Source organism: Capricornis sumatraensis, chromosome X (assembly GCF_032405125.1).
Source record: "Capricornis sumatraensis isolate serow.1 chromosome X, serow.2, whole genome shotgun sequence".
Classification (NCBI taxonomy): domain Eukaryota; kingdom Metazoa; phylum Chordata; class Mammalia; order Artiodactyla; family Bovidae; genus Capricornis; species Capricornis sumatraensis.
Window position 1 is genome coordinate 40851443 of NC_091092.1, and position 24952 is coordinate 40876394.

Genomic DNA, 24952 nt, shown 5'->3' on the forward strand with positions numbered 1-24952 from the left:
CCTAAATATAGCACAGGGACTTTAATTTCTTGTAAAATAATGGTTCACCAAAAGGAACCATCAAGTGTCCATTTAACTAAGTTTTGCTTCACTAATTAAAACATACCAGGATTTTTCTATTTTTTTCATTTGGTTGGGAGGTTGTTATTAGTGCTAAAAATTTTCCTTCCAGGGTTTCTGCATATAAAACTGCATTTATGCAGATATGGATGCAGATTCTGATAGGGATCTTTAAAAAATAACCCAATTTAAATTGCTTAATTTGTCTAATTAATTACAAAATTATTTAATTTGAAAGTTTAAGTCTTAAGTATTCAATTTAAGTTGAAGGGATTTCTTACTCTAATGCTGAGAAAATAATGTACCCTGGTGTCAAATTCTTTTCTGCTGAAGGAAGCAACGACAGAAAGCTTTTATTTATTCTAATTAACCAGTGCTACAGATGGAAAAAAAAAAAAAAAAACCAATGTAACTCGCCCAGTACTACTTCAAAACGAACATATCAAACTTGATTTTCCTTAGAATGTAGTTATTTATTCACACTAATAAATCAAAAAACCACGAACTACATTTTATATACATATATAAATATATATAAGAAACAGTGCAAACGATTATTGAGCCTCATCTTCTGGACAAGAATACCAAGTTAGTCTCTCTTCATAAAAAGCAATTACAATTTGAGGACACTTCATGTTTGCCTCTTTGGCAGCACCAAGCCGGCCTCATCAGAATCTTTCTGTTTCATGAGAAACAGTAATTCTCCACTGCTGTCTGTGGCACCAGTTATTTGTTCTGCATCAAGACCTCTGGCAAAACCTCTTGGTTTATCAGCAGCATCTCTTTCCTTCTTTGATTAGCTATCATCAGATTCACTGTCAGACAAAGATTTTCTTTCTGTTTCATCTTTTTCTTTACCAGCTTTTTGACAATTAAGAAATACTTCCATTAACTCTGGACAATATAAATTTTCTTCAGGTTCCCAAGTATTGTCTGCATCTGTAAATTCCTTCCACTTCAGGAAATACTCCACCTTCCCATTCACTACACGGTGGTCCAGTACTTTTTCTACTACAAATTCTTCAGGTTCTGTCTCTTCAACTATTTTACTCTTTCCATTTTGTTTCTTTCACATTTTTTGCAATGTAGTTTTATTGAAGGCCATTTTTTGTTGCAGACTTGAAGAGCTATTAGTCACAGCCACTGAGTTGCCCTGGGTCCCAGGTCTGCAGAGTCTCCTCCGGCCCTGCATGCCTCAAGCTCCATTCACATCTGAGGGGGAGGGCGTATATTTGATTTTTAAAATGATCTGAAAAATACTCCTGTAACCTGTCTGAGATTCAGTTTCCATAACAATAATTGGAATAACAATACATACATTTCAGTGTAGTTGTGGGATACAAAAAACCAAATCCACCTCATAAGACCTAGCAGTGAGGGAACAAATACTGGTTTACTCATTTTATACTTACATATTGATCACTATCTGCCAGGCACAATTCTAAACACAACAAATTTTCATTCACTTAATCTTTATAAAAACCCTGTGAATACAGATACCATTATTATCTTCATAGTACAGATGAGAAAACAGAAGAACAGAGAGGTTGAGTGACTTGCCAACAGTTGCACAGCTAGCAAACAGGAGCTTCCAGACTGAAACCCAGACAGTCTAGCTTGAGAGTCCACATCCTTATAATGTTACTTAACTATTAGACTAGGTTGGACTTTCTGAATTCTCTATCATTAAAACCTTCTAACGACTCATCCAAACAGAAGGAATTTCTACTGTATTTTATTTTCCCCCATTAAATTGAGCAAATGAGTTTGAGCAAACTTGGGGAGATAGTGAAGGACAGGGAAGCCTGGTGTGCTGCAGTCCATGAGCTCACAAAGAGTCAGCCACGGCTTAGCAACTGAATGACAACATTTAATTGAAATCTCTGCAAGCTATTCTGATGTGAGAAGAAAAAGTAGGCAGCATGATTGGAAGCACTGCAGCAAGTTACGTTGCATCTCTGGAATTATTTGCCCAGGCACAATTGCTAACTCAAAGGAGGTGGGGCCCCAGAGTCCCAGAGCCCACTCCCTACCCAGGGGGTCTTGCAAAGGAACCTTTCGTCACACATCCCCTTTTGTGTCTGCACGCTGGGTCAAGGAAGTTGACAGAGATTTCATTTTCTCCAAGGTGATCATTAAAGACATAAATTTTTATTTCTTTCCATTAAATTGTTGATTCTGTTCCATAAAAGCTAAAATGTAGTCTCCAAGGTTAGAACAAAGTAGGCAACTTGCCATGCTTCTGACTTTCTATTTAATTTAGATAGAAAGGGGTTGAGACATCACAATGCATGATTTAGCCCTAGATATTCCCCGGCACCAGAAACCACCACTTCACAGGAAAGTAATAAAAAGGCAGAATACACCTTGCTCTTTGATATAGGATTATACCTGGTAGAGAAATAAAAAGAATGATTTATAGAGCAAAGTGTCAGGACTAAGCCAGTCCAGTTCAGGCCTAAGAAGGATTTACTTCAGCTCAGTCTGTTCTGTCAAGGAGTTGATAATTTAATGAATAAGAACAGTCACTCTTGGGTATGTTCTGCTTCACCGCCTTTCTTACCCGGCTCCCTCCCACCATCCACACCAGCCTGACCCCTACCTACTTGTCTTTCTACTTGGAAATTCCAAACATGGATGGGGCATTGTCCAGACAAAGCAGATAAAGAATTGCCATAAGGATCCCGTGCCCGCCAGTCACTGGCTGGGGCAAGAGAGGGGGGAGGGATTCCGCACTGAGTTTTCTAATTCCCTGTTGGAGCTTTTCAGTCTTCTCCCTCCCACTGCTCCTGGCTGGCTGAGCTGAGCTTTGGCTCTACCAATACGCCTTTCATGCTCTGGGGAAATGCCAGGTATAAGAAAGAGCTGCCACTATTGTCTAGTCTTCCTTTCCCTAGACTTGTGTTGAAACTTCAGATTTGAAACTGGAAAGAAAAGGAAATCTTAAATACAAGCAACCAAGCCTTGAAAATGAGTTTCCTTTCCTTTACTCTCCAATCTGTCTCCGTCTTTTAGAAAGATGGTACTCCTTAGGGGTCACTGCATAGATTCTAGGGCCAGACTGATGTTACTTAACTCTCTGATGTTAGCTGCCTCATCTGTTTAATGGGGAAACTAAAAGGACCTACCCCAAAGTGGTGTTGTGAGAGTGTGGAACACAAATCATTTAGAACAATATCTAGCACAAGTCAATTTTATATTAGCTATTATTATGTCATGCAGAAATTAGAGATAAATAAAGAGAGAAAAAAAGAGATGTTCTAGACTTTTGAAATTTTAAAGATGAAAAAGACCTCAGAGATCAGCTGGGTTTTGCCATACATTTTTGTTGTTGCTCTTCAGTTGCTAAGTTGTGTTCAATTCTTTCTGACCTCGTGGACTGCAGCACGCCAGGCTCCTCTGTCCTCCACTATCTCCTGTGTCCTCCACTATCTCCCAGAGTTTGCTCAATCTCATGTCAACTGAGTTGGTGATGCCATCCAACCATCTCATCCTCTGTTGTCCCCTTCTTCTCCTGCCCTCTCAGGGTCTTTTCCAATGAGTCAGCTCTTTGCATCAGGTGGCCAAAGTATTGGAGCTTCACCTTCCCATCAGTCCTTCCAATGAACATTCAGAGTTGATTTCCTTTAGGAGTGACTGATTTGATCTCCTTGCTGTCCAAGGGACTCTCAAGAGTCTTCTCCAGCACCACAATTCAAAAGCATCAATTCTTCAGTGCTCAGCCTTCTTTATAGTCCAGCTTTCACATCTGTACAAGACTACTAAAAATTAGTAGTGAAAGAGGAGGGTGAAAAAGCCACCCATTTAATAGATGAAGAAACTGAGACACAGATTGATGACACTCTGGATTCCCATGTTGAAACTCTTTCTATAATGTTACATCCAATTAATTTTGTTCCAGAAATTGTCTGATTTTGGCTTATCTGTGCTTTCAGGCAGCAAATAGTTACTGAGCACTTAATAAAGGATTGTCATAAGAAGCGTGACCAAGAGGGGCTACCCCAAGCCCGAGGTCAGGGCCGGTGGCTGAGACGAGCTACCCCATGCCCGAGGTCAGGGCTGGCGGCTGAGAGGAACAACTCCACGTCCAAGGAGTGGTGGCTGCATGGGCGCAGAAGGGCCGAGAGGAGCTACTCCACGTTCAAGGTCAGGAGGGGCGGCTGTGAGGAGATACCCCTCATCCAAGGTAAGGAACAGCAGCTGTGCTTTGCTGGAGCAGCTGTGAAGAGATACCACACGTCCAAGGTAAGAGAAACCCTAGTAAGATGGTAGGTGTTGTGAGAGGGCATCAGAGGGCAGACACACTGAAACCATAATCACAGAAAACTAGTCAATCTGATCACACAGACCATAGCCTTGTCTAACTCAATGAAACTAAGCCATGCCATGTGGGGCCACCCAAGACGGAGGGTCATGGTGGAGAGGTCTGACAGAATGTGGTCCACTGGAGAAGGGAATGGCAAACCACTTCAGTATTCTTGCCTTGAGAATCCCATGAACAGTATGAAAAGGCAAAATGATAGGGTACTGAAAGGGGAACTCTGCAGGTCGGTAAGTGCTCAATATACTACTGGAGATCAGTGGAGAATTAACTCCAGAAAGAATGAAGGGATGGAGCCAAAGCAAAAACAATACCCAGTTGTGGAAAACTAAGATCATGGCATCTGGTCCCATCACTTCAATGGGAAGTAGATGGAGGAAACAGTGGAAATACTGTCAGACTTTATTTTGGGGGGGGGGGGCTCCAAAATCACTGCAGATGGTGATTGGAGCCATGAAATTAAAAGACACTTACTCCTTGGAAGTAAGTTATGATCAACCTAGATAGCATATTGAAAAGCAGAGATATTACTTTACCAACAAATGTCCGTCTAGTCAAGGCTATGGTTTTTCTAGTGGTCATGTATGGATGTGAGAGTTGGACTGTGAAGAAAGCTGAGCACTGAAGAATTGATGCTTTTAAACTGTGGTGTTGAAGAAGACTCTTGAGAGTCCCTTGGACTGCAAGGAGATCCAACCAGTCCATCCTAAAGGAGATCAGTCCTGGGTGTTCATTGGAAGGACTGATGCTGAAGCTGAAACTCCAGTACTTTGGCCACCTCATGCGAAGAGTTGACTTGTTGGAAAAGACCCTGATGCTGGGAGGGATTGGGGACAGGAGGAAAAGGGGACGACAGAGGATGAGATGACTGGATGGCATCACTGACTCGATGCACATGAGCTTGTGTGAACTCCAGGAGTTGGTGATGGACAGGGAGGCCTGGCATGCTGCGGATCATGGGGTCACAAAGAGTTGGACATGACCGAGTGACTGAACTGAACTGTCATAATGCACAACTCCAGGAAATTGTGTGATATGTCAGCTCTAAATCTAGATGGTGAGATACTGTGGCTACCATGAACCCCAGCTCCTGGTGTTCACACCATTGTTTGACTCCCTTGACAACACAGGTGTTGGCAGGACCTGCCTGTGCCTGCTTCTAGCTAATAGGATACAGCAAAGGAGACAGAATGTGTGATTATGGATACATGATTACTGATTCTCAGTAATCAAGATCCTAATGCCTGCCTTGCCAAAACTGATGCTCCCCTCTGCTGACTCTGAAAAAGAAAGCTGCCATCTTCTGAGCTGCCTTATGGAGAAGGAGCTGAGGATCATCTCCTGGCTGACAATCTACAATAAACTGAAAAGAGAAGCTACAAGCCAAAGGAGCAGGGAAGGAGAGCTGAAGGAGTATATATTATTGAATGTTCTACTCCCATTTACAGACCCCTTATGAGGTTTGAGGCTGGGTTTTTAGTTTATTAATCCAACCAGTACTGTAGTGAGCCATACTAGAGCAGGACTCAAAAGCAAAAATCTGTATTACATATTGTATATAAATATACATGTGGTTTATGTGTTTTAAAACTGGTTAACGGCTTTAATGAAAATATTATCAATGAGTTTACTTCCGTTCAGTCCAGGAAATTAAAACAACAAATTCTGGTATTGGCATAAATAAAATATTTAAAGTTAAAATAATACTTTTCATTTTGTAAATATTTCTTAACTACTCTGATGTTCTGGAAAAATCATATGTGTAGGAGGTATTCTTCCATACCTTTGATTGTAATTAAACACTAAACAGACATGAAAACATGAATATTGGGGTGCACATTTTTCCTTTTGCCTTAGCCTCCAATATGGCTTAGCATAGTACTCTGAGATCTTGTTTTTATTGAAAATTTTCTTATTTTGTTCACCATGAATTTTTGGCATTAATTGAAATTCTTTAAAATAATCATATTGAAATATTAGTGGCCTTGAAAACAGAACAAAACAAAACCAAAAAAACCAACAAACTGAGATGCTTAGTCTGGCAGCCTACAAAGGTTTGAATTCTCTCAACCACCATATGAGCTTGGAAGCAAATCCTTTCCCAGTCACACCTAAGGTAAAACAGAAAGCCCAGCTGACACCTTGATTCCAGTCCTATGAGACTTCAAGCAGAAGATCCAGCCCAGCTGTACCTAGAATCCTGGTCCACAGAAACTTTGCGATAATACATGTGTTCCTTTAAGCTGCTATGTTTGTGGTGATGTTGTTATGTGACAACAAATAACTAATATAAATCTAAAGGTGCGTAAGACAATGGTTTCCGATTGAAAGAATTTTACAATCAAGTGGGAAGACAAAAAGCTACCTATATGACAGTGTGGGCAGGGACACAAGGCATTAGGGTATAAGAAAAAACAAGGCAGCTTGGTGTTGTGAAAGTGTTATGTCACTCAGTTGTGTCCAACTCTCTGCGACCCCATGGACTTTAGCCCACCAGGCTTCTCTGTCCATAGAATTCTCCAGGCAAGAATATAGAAGTGGGTTGCTATTTCCTTCTCCAAGAGTGAAGAGGGGGCAGATATAGCTGGAAGTGAAGCACCAGGAAATATAGATGTGTGGGTTGTGGCTGTGAGCTTTGGCATCAGGAAGATCTGGGTTCAATTTCCAGCTCTACCCAGGTCTTGTGACATTGGACAAGAAGGTTAAGGATTCTATGGCTCAGTCTTCCCATCTGTAAAATTACAGTATAATCATACTTCTTAGGTCTTGAAATTGAAGCCAAGTGAAGCCTAAAATTAAATGATGCTCATAAAGCATATAGTACACTATTGTCACATAGTATGTGCTCAATAAATATGTGAGCTATTGGGAGGGGTCAAAACATGGTGATCCTGGTAAGACATGTCAAGAAACTTCATCCTATAGGCAATCAGGATTTAAGGATGTGTGTTGGCAGGTTTGTGATATAGAAACATTTATCTGGGGCAGTTTCAAGGAAAGGTTCAAAGGGGATCAGACTGATGACAGGTAGATCAGTTAGAAAACTGTTGTAGTGGTCTGGGAGAATGCTGAAAAATAGCTGGAGCTGGTAGGATGGACGTCATAAATGGTTAAGTGGGTGCATATGCTCTTCTTGATTGGCACAACAATGATGACAATAAACCATGACATAAACATAACCTTTCTGCTCCCTGCATGTGCTGTGCTTAGTCGTTCAGTCCTGTCTGACTCTGCGACCCCATGAACTGTAGTGTGCTAGGCTCCTCTGTCCATGGGGATTCTCCAGGCAAGAATACTGGAGTGGGTTGCCATGCCCTCCTTCAAGGGATCTTCCCAGCCTAGGGACTGAACCCAGGTCTCCCACATTGCAGGCAGATTCTTTACCATCTGAGTCATCAGGGAAGCCCAAGAATACTGGAGTGGATAGCCCATCCCTTCTCCAGGGGATCTTCCTGACCCAGGAATTGAACTGGGGTTTCCTGCATTACAGGCAGATCCTTTATCAGCTGAGCTACCAGGGAAGCCCCTGTATATAGACAGTAAGGCCACTTGATCACTTGATGCTGGTCTCCCAGTCCTTTCCGTAATCTAGTGAGAGATATATCACCTTGGCTGTTTTCTGATGTGCAATTTCAAAAAAGTATTTCAATGTACTTACTTGTCCATAAGAGGGCTCAGACTTGCTTTCTTCAGAGTTCTAGAGCAATTATTCATTTATGAAAATGAAAAAAAAATGCAACCCAAGGTAAATGACTCATTATGGCTCTAGAGTCAGGGATAAGTTACTGTACTCACAACTTGCTCAGATCTTCAGGCCAAGAATCTAGTAGTGAAGGTACGAGTCCCCTTGTCCTAGATAGTTCAGTAAACAAAGCTTCATCTCCCACAGGGCCCCTGACAGGGCTGCAGATTGGTGTTTCTTCACCCATCAAGGCTATAGCTTTGTGACAGCCTCACTCGTTAGCACACAGCTGCAGATGGAGTCTAACACTGCAACAGGACAAAAAATTGCCAAGCTTGTTAAGTTTTCCTTCTGTAGACTTTCTGTCCACTGTCGTCTCTATTGCCTCCTCTTTCCTTATCCCCACCCTTGCTCTGAGCATCCCTTCTATCAATCTTCAATTCAACATTTTCATGCTATTCTCAATCTTGGTACTAGGGGAAAAGATGCTATAGTTAAATCAGCTCACATTAAGCTTCTCCTCATGTGAAAAGCAGCGAAACATCAGGCCCCAAATGTAATTATAAGAATAGCAGGAACTTCCCTGACTGTCCAGGGGCTATAGACGCCACACTTCCACTGCAGGGGACGCTGGTTCCATCCCTGATTGGGGAGCTAAGATCCCACATGTCTCCAGGCCAAAAAGCAAAAAAAAAAAAAAAGAAAAGAAAAGAAAAAGAAAAAAGAAAAGTATAGCAAACCTCCAGAGAAGGTTGAATCTCATTCCCAACAGGTTTAAGGTGCTGAGGTTGGGGCTGTGAATGAGAAGTGGGACCCTAAAACTTGGACTGATGAATCTGGGATCATGCATACAAAAATCTTGGCTCCTCAGATTCTTCTGAACCCTCTAGGCTTGCAAAATAGCCCACTCCTCCCCGTGAAAAGCTAGTGCCTGCCTCTTGCTTGCAGACAATTAAGAGACTTCTGTCTTATAAGACAGCATGCATTACTGAAACTGCCTTCTAATACCCAGAAGTAGGGTAAATTAAAATTCTCGGGATGAATGGCAGAGATCAGTGCCACTCCTAGACACCTAAATGGTATAGGTAGGAGTGGCTGTTCCATCAAATCCCTATTTAATTCAGCAGACTGGACACTACAAAAACTAGACAGATCCTTAAGAATGACAGTAGACTCCTGCACACTCAATCAAGTAATACTTGGTGTGCTGTGCCAGACATAGTATCCTTTCTCTTTTTTTTGCCATGCTGTGCAGGATCTTAGTTCTCCTACCAGGGATGGAACCTGTGTCCCCTTCATTGGGAGCACAGAGTCTTAACCACTGGACCTCCAGGGAAGTCCCCATAGTATCTTTTCTAGAATAACTTAACACAGCTGCATGTTCATGGGCTTCCTTGCTGGCTCAGACAGTAAAGAATCTGTCTGCAGTGCAGGAAACCCAAGTTTGATCCCTTGGTGGGGAAGATCCCCTGGAGAAGGGAATGGAAACCTATTCCAGTATTTTTGTCTGGAGAATCTCATGGATAGAGGAGCTTGGTGGGCTATAGTCCATTAGGTCGCAAAGAGTCAGACACGACTGAGCAACTAATATTTTCATGTTCGTGGTGTGTGGTTACTGAAATCTGGACAATATGTTTTTTTCCATCCTATAAGGAAAGATTACCAGACACAGATCATGTTTAAATGAAACTGACAAGACAATAGAACGCGTTTATGATTTTGTCCCAAGACTATAAGTTTCCAGTCCTCTCTCTTAATAGGGTCCAAATGGATGTGGACGTTTCTTAGAACATCACATTGGTTTGCAGTAATGAAGACATCATATTAATTGAACCTGATAAGGAAGAAGTAGCAAGTGCATTGGGAGCCTTGGTAAGATATCTGTATACAGAGCATAAGAGAAAAATCCAATGAAGACTCAGAGAACATGCCACTTCAGCAAAGTTTTTAGATGTCTAGTGGATTGTGGCAGACCAAGGTATATCCTCAAGAGTAAAGGACAAATTATGCCTGCCTCTAAGCACAACACCTGGACAGTCTATCTGCTTCAGAGGATACAATGGTGTTAGTTCAGTGGTAATTTCCTTCCTTTCCAAGGTTCCTTTAAGCTTCCTAAGTTTAAGGGAGAGAAAAGGAAAGAGGATAAGACTGGTAAAGGAAAAGGGGAAAAGAGAGTGGGGAAGGGAGAGGATGCAAGCTCAGTGGAGATGGTAGAGGGAAAGAGAAAGGAGAGAAAAGGAGAGATGAGGGGGAAAAGAAAGAGAAAAAGTATGAAAGGAGATAAACCAAAATAAACAAGAAAAATGGAGGAAGAAAAATTACATGGGGAGAGAAAAAGAAAAGAGAAAAATTTTTTAAGGAGAAGGGGAAAACATTGAAGGAAAGTTGAGGGAGCACAGAGAAGCTATTTGTGGTGTCCTAAATTGACGGGCAAGATACACTGGAGTAAAGGAACATAATTATTTCCAATCATTTTAAGGAACTAATATCATGGTGAGAAAAAACACAAAGACTTTATTTGCACATAATATTTTTTTGTTTGTTTGTTTTGATCGTGCTACGTGGCTTGTAGGATCTTAGTTTCCAGACCAGGAATTAAACCCATGGCCTCTAAAGAGGAAGCTCGGAGTCCTAACCACTGGACCACCAGGCAAGACCCTAACAATTATTTTTCTTAACCACATTTTCCCTGAGATGTGAGTCCAAACCACTTTCAGGCAAATAATTGAAAAGCAGGAACATAAGAAACCTCTAGAACAAAACAAAGAACCAAAAGGTGTGGAGAGTGATATGCAGAGCTGCTTCAGTGCACACTATCAGAGAAGAGTGACACGAAACCCCAATTTTGTAATCCCTGATGCTATTCATGGTGTTGGGCTTCCCTGGTGACTCTGGTAAAGAATTCGCCTGTCAATGGAGGAGAGGCAGATTCAATCCCTGGGTCGGGCAGATCCCCAGGAGAAGGAAATGGCTACCCACTCCAGTGTTCTTGCCTGGGAAATCCCATGGACAGAGGAGCCTGGGGGGCTACAGTCCATGCGGTCATGAAGAGTTGGACACAACTTCTGACTAAACAACAACATCCATGGTGTCATGTGTCACCATGGAAAATCAGAACAGTTTGGTCCGATTTGGAGTATTTCTATGCACATCTTTTGCCTGAATCTTCTGAAAGCCAGGTCTTCAGAAGGCACAAGGAGGAGTTGTCAGTCCAGCACACCTGACCCAGGGACAGGGGGACAGAGTGCAAACTCCTTAAGGGGCTACCTCCACCATCCACAGGATCAGACACATTGGGAAGAGCCATATTCTGCGGTTCCTGCTAACACATTGTGGGAGCTTTTGAAATAAAATGGGCACTACAACTCACATAAAAACAAACTTCATAGTGCAGCTCTTTTTATTTTTAATTGTTTTAAAAATTGTAATTGTAATAATCATGTAACAGAAAATTTACCATCTTAACCATTTGAAGAGTACAATTGGGTAGTGTTAAATATATTCATGATGCTGTACAACACATCTCTGGAATTTTTCATCTTGGAAAACTGAAAATCAATACCCATTACCCAGCTCCCCATCTCCCCTTTCCTCCAGCCCCTGGAAACCACCATTCTGCAATCTGTCTCTAAGAGCTTGACTACTTTATATACCTCATACAGATGGAATGGTACAATATTTGTGGTTTTTTTTTTTTTTTTTGGTGACTGGCTTATTTCACTTAGCACATTGTCCTTAAGTTTATATTGTAATGTGTGACAGGATTTCCTCCTTTTTAAGGCTAATATTTCATTTTATGCAAATACCACATTTTGTTTATCCATTCATCCACTGGCAGACATTTGAATTGCTTTACCTCTTGGCTATTGTGAATAATACTGCAATGAACATGGTTGTGCAAATATCTCTTTGAAATCCTACTTCCTTTGGGACCTATACCCAAAAGTGGCATTGTTGGATTAGATGTCTTTGTTCTTATTCAGTCATGTCTGACACCTTGCGACCCATGGACTGCAGCACACCAGGCTTACCAGTCCTTCAGTATCTCCCAGAGTTTGCTCAAATTCAAGTCCATTGAGTTGGTGATGCATCTAATCCTCTGCTGCCCCTTTCTCCTTTTGCCTCCAATCTTTCCCAGCATAAGGGTCTTTTCCAATGAATTTGCTGTCACAACAGGTGACTTCCCTGGTGGCTCAGACGGTAAAGCATCTGCCTACAATGCGGGAGACCCAGGTTTGATCCCTGGGTCGGGAAGATCCCCTGGAGAAGGAAATGGCAACCCACTCCAGTATTCTTGCCTGGAAAATCCCATGGACGGAGGAGCCTGGTTGGCTACTGTCCATGGGGTCGCAAGAAGTTGGACACGACTGAGTGACTTCACTCACAGGTGGCCAAAGTATTGGAGCTTCAACATCAGTCCTTCCAATGAATATTCAGGGTTGATTTCCTTTAGGATTAACTGGTTTGATCTCCTTGCTGTCCAAGAGACTCTCAAGAGTCTTCTCCAGCACTAGAGTTCAAACATCAGCTCTTCGGTGCTCAGTCTTCTTTATGGTCCAACTCTTACATCCATACATGACTATTTGAAAAACCATAGCTTTGACTACCCAGACCTTTGTCGGCAAAGTGATGCCTGTTTTTTTTTTAAATATTCTGTCTTGGTTTGTAATAGCCTTCCTTCCAAAGAGCAAGCATCTTTCAATTTCATGGCTGTCGTCATCGTCCGCAGTATTTTTGAAGCCCAAGAAAATAAAATCTGTCATTGCTCCCACTTTTTCCCCTTGTGTTTTTCCAAGAAATGATAGGACTGGATGCTAACATCTTAGTTTTTTGAATGTTGGGTTTTAAGCCCACTTTTTCAGTCTCCTCTTTCACCCTCATCAAGAGTCTATTTCCCTTCACTTTGTGATCCACTTTAGAGTGGGATCATATGGAAATTCTAATTCTAATTTTAATTTTTTTGAGGAAACTTCCTACTCTTTTCCATAGTAGCTGCAGCATTTTACATTCCCACCAAGTCATAGCATGACTCTAGTAAACCCAAACAACCACTGGGGAAAGCTGCGGAGATAGCCAGAGATAATTATAGCCTCAATTCACATACAGAGGTTCTCTGAAATGTGATTAACAATCACATTTGTGATTGTGTTAACAATCACTGGGAGGGGAACAGTCACTCATCAAATCAACAACATACAAAACACCAAGCAAGAGGTCACCTGGAAGTTATACAACCATTAGTACTTTTGATTGATTCCATTTCTGTGGGCACAGACACTGGGAATGGAAAGAGCCACAAAAAAAACAAGACATTTTAATAAAAGCCCATTACAGGGGCCTTCTGCTGAATGGAAATTCTCATTTAGGCGTTGCTCTGTATGCTTTGGAGAACAAGAAATCCAAATCTGCTTTAGAAACCACTGGCATATTTTACATGCATTTCTCGACTGCCTGCTAGCCAGGTATGTTGTTCACAGTATTTCTATCCCATTGCTGTCAGAGACAGATTCCAGACAGAAATGGTACTCCAGCTATATTGCTGCTGCTGCTTCAGATCCTTAAATATTCCGAGTCATGGATTTGGCCTCACGTGTTGGTATTTTCTCTGCAGGCTTCCAATACCCACAGAGAATGGCAAACAACTCTCAGAAGCCAACCCTCTGCTGTTTTGCAGGGTGTCACACACTGAACACTCAACATTTCCAGCAGTCAACTGAAGCCACATGGACAGCTGTGATAAACTATAAGTAAAATCTCTCTGAGCCCACTCCCTGCCCGGTGACTTCCCTCTCCTAAAGGGAGGAGGAATAAGTCAGCTTGGATAATTGTAAGACTGCCTACAAGGTGAGGACCCGCTGGAAATTCAGGCTCAGGCAGCAGTGTAGCCCTGAGGGAAGACAGGGAGACAGAGGAGACAGAGACAGACGGTCAGGAACAAAGAGAAAAAGAACACCTCTGATTTGGAAAGTCTTTGAGAAGAAAGCCATCCAATCCTTCAAAGACTCTTGGAAGTCAGGTAAGGATATGCTGGTCCTGCTTGGGGACCAGTGCACACTGCCCATTGTCCCTCTTTTCTTCAGCGTTTGTCATTATTGTGACTCTTTACCTGGTTTCTATGAATAAATTACTGGAGTAATTTGTATCAAGAACATACAAAATGCGAAGGAGGAACTCACCTGATATTAGCATTTTGCTTCCATTCCATTTCTTTCTATTCCTTCCCCAGCACAGGTATTGCCTGAATACAATGAATCTCATTAAGGCCTGCTGGGACCAAGTGACACCATGGTTCACTGGTCCCCCATTGTCACATCACCCTCTATTAAAATGAAATAGTGACTGTCATAACAAATTTGAAGGGCAGGCATGCTGTATATTAGCAGTTTATGGGTTCCATACCTATAGATGTCAGTGATTATTTCCACCAGGTTTGCTGGGTTCCAATAACCCCAGAAAGCAGTGCCAAAGGCCACTTTGGTTTCCCCTTCTTTTCCAATTGGTAATTCTCTACTATGGCTGCACTATTTTCCTGTTGAGAACTTTTTTTTAGCATGTATTTATTTAACTTTTTATTTCATATTGGAGTATAGTTGATTAGCAATGTTGTGTTAATTTCAGCTGTACAACAAAGTGATTCAGTTAGACATATAGATGTATCTGTACTTTTTCTGTTAAGAAATCTTGGCTTGGGAATCCCCACCCAGCAAACTGCAAAACTCCTTTAAGAAGGTGTTTTCCCATGTGATATTTTGTTTTGTTTTGTTTTTAAAGAAGAATATTTAGAAAGGGCAGATATTTATCATTTCAAATACTTGGCTTCTACTTGTCATCTTCTTTAATGAGCAAATATCACATACATGCATAACTTGTTTGCCTTATAGAGGAAGAGGTCTTCCTAGAGACTGTTTCTATTTATTTATTTGGCTATGCTGGGTCTTAGTTGTGGCATAAGGCACACAGCACACAGGATATTTAGTTGTGGCACGCAAAGTCTTAGTTTGGGCAATTGGGATCCAGTTCCCCCACCAGGGATGAAACGTGGGCCCCTGCACTGGAAGCGCAGAGTCTTAGCCACTGGACCACTAGAGAAGTCCCTAGATATTGTTTCCAGATCCTCATTTTACAGACAAGGAAACCAAAGCCCAAAAGATACCGGACACTTATTTTACACTAAGCTGGAATGGCGACTCAGGGCTTCTCATTTCCAGGTCAGCAGCTATACTGACCTAGAACAGAAAGGGAGGGGAGATTGAGAGAGAGAGAGAGAGAGAGAGAGAGGTTGATTGTCAACGTCTCAGGCCTTACTATTGGAGGTAAAGGGAGAAGGGTGAAATGTCAAGTTCAAGAGTGAAAATCACTTCTCTAAATCTTTTCATGGAGAAAAGCCTGAGGCTCTGGCAGCCCCAGTCCTCTTGTACTGGGAGTGTCTAGGACACAGAGGAGTGTGCATTGGTGGCGGGAAGGGAGGTAGGTAAGGACACGAGGAGAGGGAAAGTGAGAGAGAGAAATTTGAAAGAGCAATGTTTTGGTTCTTTTTATTAAAATAGGCTGTGTAGGAGTGGAAAATGGTTGTTCCAGCAGTGGGAGCTTGAAAGCAGAACAGCCAGGGATAGGGGAGGGAGGCTGGCAGTCTCAGTGTGCCAGGGAGCTTCAAGGCGTGGCGGGGGAGTTGAAAAGTTGCTTTTCCACAGCTGATTCATATCAATGTATGGCAAAACCCTCCACAATATTGTAAAGTAATTAGCTTCCAATTAAAATAAATTAATTAATTTTTTAAAAAAGAAAAGTTGGTTTTGTAGAGTACTGACTCTCATCCCATCCTCAGGGTCCTCTGAATAGCCTGCTGGCAGGCAAAGAGACATAGCCTGGCTCCAAACAGCCCCACAATTATGTTCGTCACGGTTCTATTCTATTGTGCCAGTGTCATATTTGTGGCACTGTACATGCACTAACTCATTTTATCCTCACAACCACCCTATTAAGTAAGCTTTATTATTACCGCATTTAAAACCTGCAAAAACAGAAGCTCAGAGACTTGAAGAAATCTTTCCAAGGGCACACAGCTAGTCATGGCCAAAGCCGGGAGACAACCCAGGTCTGTTTCATCCTGAGGTCAGTGGGTTTTGACTACCTCACTTTACTATTTCTCAAACATTAAAATGTAACTTCAGTGATTGTTTCCCACGTTTTTCCCCCTCTTTTTGGCCATGCCGCCTGGCATGTAGGAATCTTAGTTCCCCTACCAGGGACTGAACTCGTACTCCCTGCAGTGGAAGCATGGCGTCCTAATCACTGGACCACCAAGGAAATCCTCTCATGCTTTTTTTTTTTAAGAAGTGTATTAATAGGTTTTAGAAAGATGTTCAACAAAACAGAGGCAGGTCAATAGAAGTTGACCTGGAAATGAGAAGAGCTGGGTTTTTGTTCCAGCTTAGTGTAAGGAAATAAGTGCCCTTGGGTTTCCTTGTCTGTAAAATGAGGGGCTGAAGGCCACATCTTTAGGAAGCCCACTGAGGCAAATGAGTTACAATTATATTAGTGGTGGGAGAACAGAAACAACTAAAAAGAAAAAACCCAAACACTAAGTATTAATATTAGCTGAGTGTGAACACCAGTCTTAATCCATTGACAAGGTTCATTATGGTGATACATCTTTCACCATCTTTCAAATTATCCTGCATTATAATTTTCCTGTCTCCAATTGTCTGCTTGCATTGCTGACATTGAATTTTTTTGCCAGCTACACATAAACATTTTTCTGAATCTGAGGGAAATCTGCTCATTTTGTTTTTTCCACACTGCGATCTGTGTTAGAATTTGGACCCAAACTGTCAATGGCTAATTTACTGTAGTAATGTTGTAGTCTACGTTAAATGTCTTCCAACTTTCTGTTGGGAATGCAATGATGTCAGTTCTGGATTCTGAATTGTAACATTTTTTCCTAATTTTTTTAAAAATAGTATTGTCTATCACTGCTTTATAACAGCCATTATTGAGATCTAGTGAATATCCCACAAAATTCATCCATTTAAAGTGAGTATTTCAGTGTTTTCTTTAGCATATTATCAAATTGTGAAATAATCCTCACTAATGTTAGGACCTATCCATCACCCTCAAAAAAACTTTTACCTATTAACAACCACTCCCCATTTCTCTCTCCACCCAGGCCCTGGCAACCACTGGTCTGCTTTTATGAGTCTAATATTTGTCTACACTGGAAATTTCACATAATGGAACCATACAAAATATGTTCTTTTCTGACTGGCTTCTTTCACTAGGCATAATGTTTTCAATATTCATCCATATTATAACATATGTCAGTATTTCATTCTTTTTAATGGCCAAATAATAATCCACTGTGGCATATACCACATTTTGATTATCCATCCATCAGCTGATGGACATTTAGTTTACTTCCATTTGTCTGGCTATTAGGAATAATGCTGTTGTAAAATCTTTGTATACTTTAAAGTTGTGTGCTTTATTTTCAGATCGCTTCTTCTCCAACACCACAGTTCAAAAGCATCAATTCTTCGACGCTCAGCTTTCTTCACAGTCCAACTCTCACATCCATACATGACTACTGGAAAAACCATAGCCTTGACTAGACGGACCTTAGTTGGCAAAGTAATGTCTCTGCTTTTGAATATGCTGTCGAGGTTGGTCATAACTTTCCTTCCAAGGAGTAAGCATCTTTTAATTTCGTGGCTGAAATCACCATCTGCAAGTCAGAGGCGGTGACCAAGCGTGCCAGGCTGGGTCGGCACAGGAGCGGCCGAGAGGAGCTACCCCACACCCAAGGTCAGGGCAGTGGCCGAGAGGAGCTACCCCATGCCCAAGGTCAGGGTGGCAGTGGAGAGGAGCTACCCCACACCGGAGGTCAGGGGTGGCGACCAAGAGGAGCAACCCCACTTCCAAGGAGTGGCAGCTGCCCAGGTGGAGTAGGGCTGAGAGGAGCTACTCCATGTTCAAGGTCAGGAGGGGTGGCTGTGAGGAGATACCCCTCGTCCAAGGCAAGGAGCAGCGGCTGCACTTTGCTGGAGCAGCCGTGAAGAGATACCCCATGACCAAGGTAAGAGAAACCCAAGTAAGAGGGTAGGTGTTGCAAGAGGGCATCAGAGGGCAGACACACTGAAACCATAATCACAGAAAACTAGGCAATCTGATCATACGGACCACAGCCTTGTCTAACTCAATGAAATAAAGCCATGGGGCCACCCAGGATGGGCGGGTGATGGTGGAGAGGTCTGACAGAATGTGGTCCACTGGAGAAGAGAATGGCAAACCACTTCAGTATTCTTGCCTTGAGAACCCCATGAACAGTATGAAAAGGCAAAATGATAGGATACTGAAAGGGGAACTCTGAGGGTCGGTAGGTGCCCAATATGCTACTGGAGATCAGTAATAACTCCAGAAAGAATGAAGGGATGGAGACAAAGAAAAACCAATAAATACCCAGCTGTGGATGTGACTGGTGATAGAAGCAAGGTCTGATGCTGTAAAGAGCAATATTGCATAGGAACCTGGAATGTCAGGTCCATGAATCAAGGCAAATTGAAAGTGGTCAAACAGGAGATGGCAAGAGTGAACACCGACATTCTAGGAATCAGCAAACTAAAATGGACTGGAATGGGTGAATTTAACTCAGATGACCATTATATCTGCTACTGTGGGCCCGAATCCCTTAGAAGAAATGGAGTAGCCATCATGGTCAACAAAAGAGTCCAAATGCAGTACTTGGAAGCAATCTCAAAAACGACAGAATGATCTCTGTTCGTTTCCAAGGCAAATGATTTAATATCACGGTAATCCAAGCCTATGCCCCAACCAGTAACGCTGAAGAAGCTGAAGTTGAATGGTTTTATGAAGATCTACAAGACCTTTTAGAACTAACACCCCAAAATGATGTCCTTTTCATTATAGGGGACTGGAATGCAAAAGTAGGAAGTCAAGAAACACCTGGAGTATCAGGCAAATTTGGCCTTGGAATACAGAAAAAAGCAGGGCAAATGCTAATAGAGTTTTCCCAAGAGAACGCACTGGTCATAGAAAACACCCTCTTCCAACAACACAAGAGAAGACTACACATGGACATCACCAGATGGTCAAAACCAAAATCAAATTGATTATATTCTTTGCAGCCAAAGATGGAGAAGCTCTATACAGTCAACAAAAACAAGACCGGGAGCTGACTGTGGCTCAGGTCATGAACTCCTTATTGCCAAATTCAGACTTAAATTGAAGAAAGTGGGGACAACCACTAGACCATTCAGGTATGACCTAAATCAAATCCCTTATGATTATACAGTGGAAGTGAGAAACAGATTTAAGGGCCTTATACAGTGGAAGTGGGAAATAGATTTAAGGGCCTAGATCTGATAGAGAGAGTGCCTGATGAACTATGGACGGAGGTTCATGACATTGTACAGGAGACAGGGATCAAGACCATCCCCATGGAAAAGAAATACAAAAAAGCAAAATGGCTGTCTGAGGAGGCCTTACAAATAGCTGTGAAAAGAAGAGAAGCAAAAAGCAAAGGAGAAAAGGAAAGATATAAGCATCTGAATGCAGAGTTCCAAAGAATAGCAAGGAGAGATTAAAAAAAAGCCTTCCTCAGTGATCAATGCAAAGAAATAGAGGAAAACAACAGAATGGGAAAGACTAGAGAGAGCGATCTCTTCAAGAAAATTAGAGATACCAAGGGAACATTTCATGCAAAGATGGGCTCGATAAAGGACAGAAATGGTATGGACCTAAGAGAAGCAGAAGATATTAAGAAGAGGTGGCAGGAATACACAGAAAAACTATACAAAAAAGATCTTCATGACCCAGATAATCATGATGGTGTGATCACTCATCTAGAGCCAGACATCCTGGAATGTGAAGTCAAGTGGGCTTTAGGAGGCATCACTACGAACAAAGTTGTGGAGGTGATGGAATTCCAGTTGAGCTATTTCAAATCTTAAAAGATGATGCTGTGAAAGTGCTGCATTCAATATGTCAGCAAATTTGGAAAACTCGGCAGTGGCCACAGGACTGGAAAAGGTCAGTTTTCATTCCAATCCCTAAGAAAGGCAATGCCAAAGAATGCTCAAACTACCGCACAATTGCACTCATCTCACATGCTAGTAAAGTAATGCCCAAAATTCTCCAAGCCAGACTTCAACACTTTGTGAACTGTGAACTTCCAGATGTTCAAGCTGGTTTTAGAAAAGGCAGAGGAACCAGAGATCAAATTGCCAACATCTGCTGGATCATAGAAAAAGCAAGAGAGTTCCAGAAAAAAAAAAAATCGATTTCTGCTTTATTGACTGTGCCAAAGCCTTTGACTGTGTGGACCACAACATACTGTGGTCCATACAAATTCTTAAAGAGTTGGGAATGCCAGACCACCTGACCTACCTCTTGAGAAATCTGTATGCATGTCAGGAAGCAACAGTTAGAATTGGATATGGAACAACAGACTGGTTCCAAATCGGGAAAGGAGTACATCAAGGCTGTATATTGTCACCCTGCTTATTTAACTTATATGCAGAGTACATCATGTGAAACGCTGGGCTGGAAGAATCACAAGCTGGAATCAAGATTGCCAGGAGAAATATCAATAACCTCAGATATGCAGATGACACCACCCTTATGGCAGAAAGTGAAGAAGAACTAAAGAGCCTCTTGATGAAAGTGAAAGAAGAGAGTGAAAAAGTCGGCTTAAAACTCAACACTCAGAAAGCTAAAGTGATGACATTTGGTCCCATCACTTCATGGCAAATAGATGGGGAAACAGTGGAAACAGTGTCAGACTTTATTCTGGGGGGCTCCAAAATCACTGCAGATGGTGACTGCAGCCATGAAATTAAAAGATGCTTACTCCTTGGGAGAAAAGTTATGTCCAACCTACACAGCATATTAAAAAGCAAAGGTCCATCTAGTCAAGGCTATGGTTTTTCCAGTATTCATGTATGAATGTGAGAGTTGGACCATAAATAAAGCTGAGCATCAAAGAATTGATGCTTTTGAAATGTGGTATTGGAGAAGACTCTTGCAAGTCCCTTGGACTGCAAGGAGATCCAACGAGTCCATCCTAAGGAAATCAGTCCTGAATATTCATTGGGAGGACTGATGCTGAAGCTGAAACTCTAATACTTTGGCCACCTAACGTGAAGAACTGACTCATTTGAAAAGACTCTGATACTGGGAAAGACTGAAGGCGGGAGGAGAAGGGACGACAGAGGATGAGATGGTTCGATGGCATCACTGACTCAATGGACATGAGTTTGGGTGTTCTCTGGGAGTTGATGATGGACAGGGAGGCCTAGTGTGCTGCAGTCCATGGGGTCACAGAGTCGGACACCACTGAGCAACTGAACTGAACTACTTCGTTTCCATGGGTTGGCTGTTTGCAAACAATGCTACAATAGAGGGGCTGGCACTTCTTGCAGCTGATGTCCTATAAGACATCACCTTGTCCCCAGTGTGTATTATAGGATTATAGCTGTACTTCTGGTCCCTACCTTGCTATATGTTAATAGCATTCCTCCAACTGCAAAAAACAAAACTGTATGTGTTGTTGTTGTTTAGTCACTAGGCTGTGTCTGACTCTTTTGCTTCCCCATGGACTGTGACCTGACAGGCTCCTCTGTCCATGGGATTTCCCAGGCAAGTATATTGGTTTGGGTTGCAATTTCCTTCTCCAGTAGATCTTCCCGACTCTGGGATCAAACCACGTCTTCTGCCTTGGCAAGTGAGTGTTTTTTTTTTTTACCACTGAGCCACCAGGGAAGCCCAAAAATGTGTGTTAGTTCAGTTGCTAGGTCTTTGTGACCCCATGAACTGCAGCACACCAGGCTTCCCTGTGCTTCACCATCTCATGGAGTTTGCTCAAATTCATATCCATGGAGTCAGTGATGCCATCCAACCATCTCATCCCCCTTCTCCCACCTTCAATGTTTCCCAGCATAACGGTCTTTTCCAATGAGTCGGTTCTCTGAGTCAGGTAGCCAAAGTATTAAAGCTTCAGCTTCAGCATCAGTCCTTCCAGTGAATATTCAGGGTTCATTTCCTTTCGGATTAGATATTGTCAAAATCCTTGGGGAGCAAAATTGGCCTAGGTAAAAAGCATTCCCCTAGAGTCCAGCAAGGCAGGGCTGAGAACAGGACTGGTCCTCAGGAAATGGTAGATTTACAATGGCTTGAATGTCAAAAGCCTCCAGACTTAAAGGATTGGTACTGTTAACTACAAATTGGTGCTTGCCAAGGGCATCTGCCATCTGCCTCTGTGGAGATTAAACCCTGTGCTGCTGCTGCTGCTGCTGTTGACCTTCAACATGCCCTGAAGGGAGTCCAGGCTGGAGAGTGAGGCACTCTGTGCTCCTGGGAAGCTGGTGGAACAGGTCTTTAGACAAATATTTTCAGGATCTGATTTCATGATCCCAATCCTTGCATCTTCTCATATCTAGAAAAGCACTAAACCCCTTCATGGTGACATCAGCTCCTTGTGACTAGCAGAAAACCTTTTGTAAAGTAAGCGCTTGATTGCATTGAACTCCCCCTTCACCAAAACCTTATATATTGACCTTCCCCCATTACCTCTATGGAGCAGTCTCTCAGAGTTATCTGAGGTGCTGTCTCCTGGGCTGGATTCCTCATTTTGTCCCTAATAAAACTTCACTCACATCCCCCACATCATGCATCTTTTTAGTCAACAATACTCTGATGCTGAAATTCCACGCGCCAGGCGGCCTTGAAGTATGACAAATATATATGTCCTGTTTCCCAAAAGAGTCCTCATTTCTTATTATTTTATACCTCTGGTGATAGTGATTTGTTAAACAAATAAAAAAAATTCTATTTCCATTGTATGTCTAGTGCTCTTATTTTTAACACAATCATGAATCAGAAAAAATGATCTTTTGGCAAACCACATGCTCTGATTCTTGGCTGGAAATAAGTCTTCTTAGGCTTCGAGGTCCTTTCATGTCTCTGAATGCTTTCACCTCAGGTCTGAAGGACCTTCCAGGGAGAGAGCACTTCACTAGGACTCTGTAAGGACATAATGCAGGTTGTCAGAGCTCAATGGGCCTTTTTACTGATCTCCTTTGATTTTTTCTGTGTTCTGCTTATCACAATGGCAAGGCCAACCCTTCTACCCTCCTCTGAAATGCTTAATCTTTTCCTCAATTGGATAAATTATATCACTTTCCTCTTTTATTCAGTTCATTCACTGGATATGTATTTATTGAAGGCTTACTATGGGTTTCCCAGGTAGCGCTAGTGGTAAAGAACCTATCTGCCAGTGCAGGAGACATAAGAGAGGGGGGTTTGATCCCTGGGTTAGGAAGATCCCCTGGAGGAGGGCATGGCAATCCACTTCAGTATTCTTACCTGGAGAATTCTATGGACAGAGGAGCCTGGTAGGCTAGAGTCCATAGGGTCTCACAGAGTCGGACATGACTGAAGTGACTTAGCATGCACTATGGGCCAGTCAGTAGGCTAAATACTTTTGACACAATGGTAAAGAAAGCAAACTCACTCCATGACTTTATGGAATTCTTGTCCTAGTGGTGTAATCGAGAAAAATGAATAAACACATAAATAATACTATTACAAAGTGATATAAGCACTTGAAAGGAAAAAAAGGATTTTAGATAATAGCAGGACAGGCTAGAAGAAAGACAGCCCAGAAAAGGTAATAATTAATCCATGATCTGAAAGAGGAGAAAGATCACCCATGGATAGAGTGAAGAAAAGAGAGTTACAGGAAAAGAGACCAGCATGTTCAAGGGCCCTGAGGTAGCTCTTTAGTAGTTAGCTACAAAAATGGCCACAATCCTTTCTTCCCTCTCTCAGCACTGTTTGTAATATGACTTTAGCTCCTCCCACCAAGTGGTGGAGTTAATTTTTACACCCCTAGAATCTGGGCTGGGCTTGTACCTTACTTTGACCAATAGTATATTGCTGAAGGCCGACTGTGTCTGTTCAGAGCCTAGGCCTTAAGAGATCCTGCACACTTCTCTTAGAGCCTGCCAGTTGCCTTGTGATCAAGCCCAGTTTAGTTTACTAGAGGATGAGAGACCACAAAACAGACATGCCATTCCAGCTGAAGCAAATCATCTTAGACCAGCCAGCCAGAAGCCCACCCAGCAGCTGACCAAAATTCTAAGAGAAAACCCAAGCAAGACCAGGTGAACCACTAGCTGAGGTCTGCCCAAATTGCCAAGGCAGGGAATTTTGAGCTTATCTTTTTACTTCCTGCTCCTCCAACTTGATCATTTCCAGTTGCAAGTTAGAGAAGCTGAAAAGCCTGTGGTGCAATTCAGTCTGAGTCTGAAGGACTAAGAACTGGGGAGCCAATGGTTTAAGGCCCAGCCTGAGTCCAAAAGCCTGAGAACCAGGAGTACCAGTGTCTGAAGGCAAGAGAAGATAGATCCTGGGACGTCCCTGGTGGTCCAGTGGCTAAGAATCTTCCTTGCAGTGCAGGTGACCTGGGTTTGATCCATGGTTGGGGAACTAGGATCCCACATGCCGTGGAGCAACTAGGCCCCCGGGCTGCAACTACCAAGCCAAATCACCACGACTAGAGAGAGTCCATGCACTGCAACCAAAGATTCCACATACAGCAACTAAGACCGCATGCAACCAAATAAACACAAAGAAAGAGAAGGTGGATGCCTCAACACAAGTAGAGAGGGAATGTACGCTTCCTTTGCCTTTTTGTTCTATTCAGGCCCTGAATGAATTGGATAATGCCCATCCACATTGGTGAGGGCAGTCTTTTTTTCAGTCTACTGCTGCTGCTGCTAAGTCACTTAAGTCGTGTCCGACTCTGTGCGACCCCATAGATGGCAGCCCACCAGGCTCCCCTGTCGCTGAGTCAAGTGCTAATCTTTTCCAGA

At 42.4% G+C, this 24952-nt stretch overlaps 1 pseudogene; it reads right to left on the reverse strand.

Moving 5' to 3' along the window:
* Nucleotides 1–614: 614 nt before the first annotated feature.
* LOC138071485 (chromobox protein homolog 3 pseudogene) lies at nucleotides 615–1165 on the reverse strand (annotated as a pseudogene).
* Nucleotides 1166–24952: the final 23787 nt, after the last annotated feature.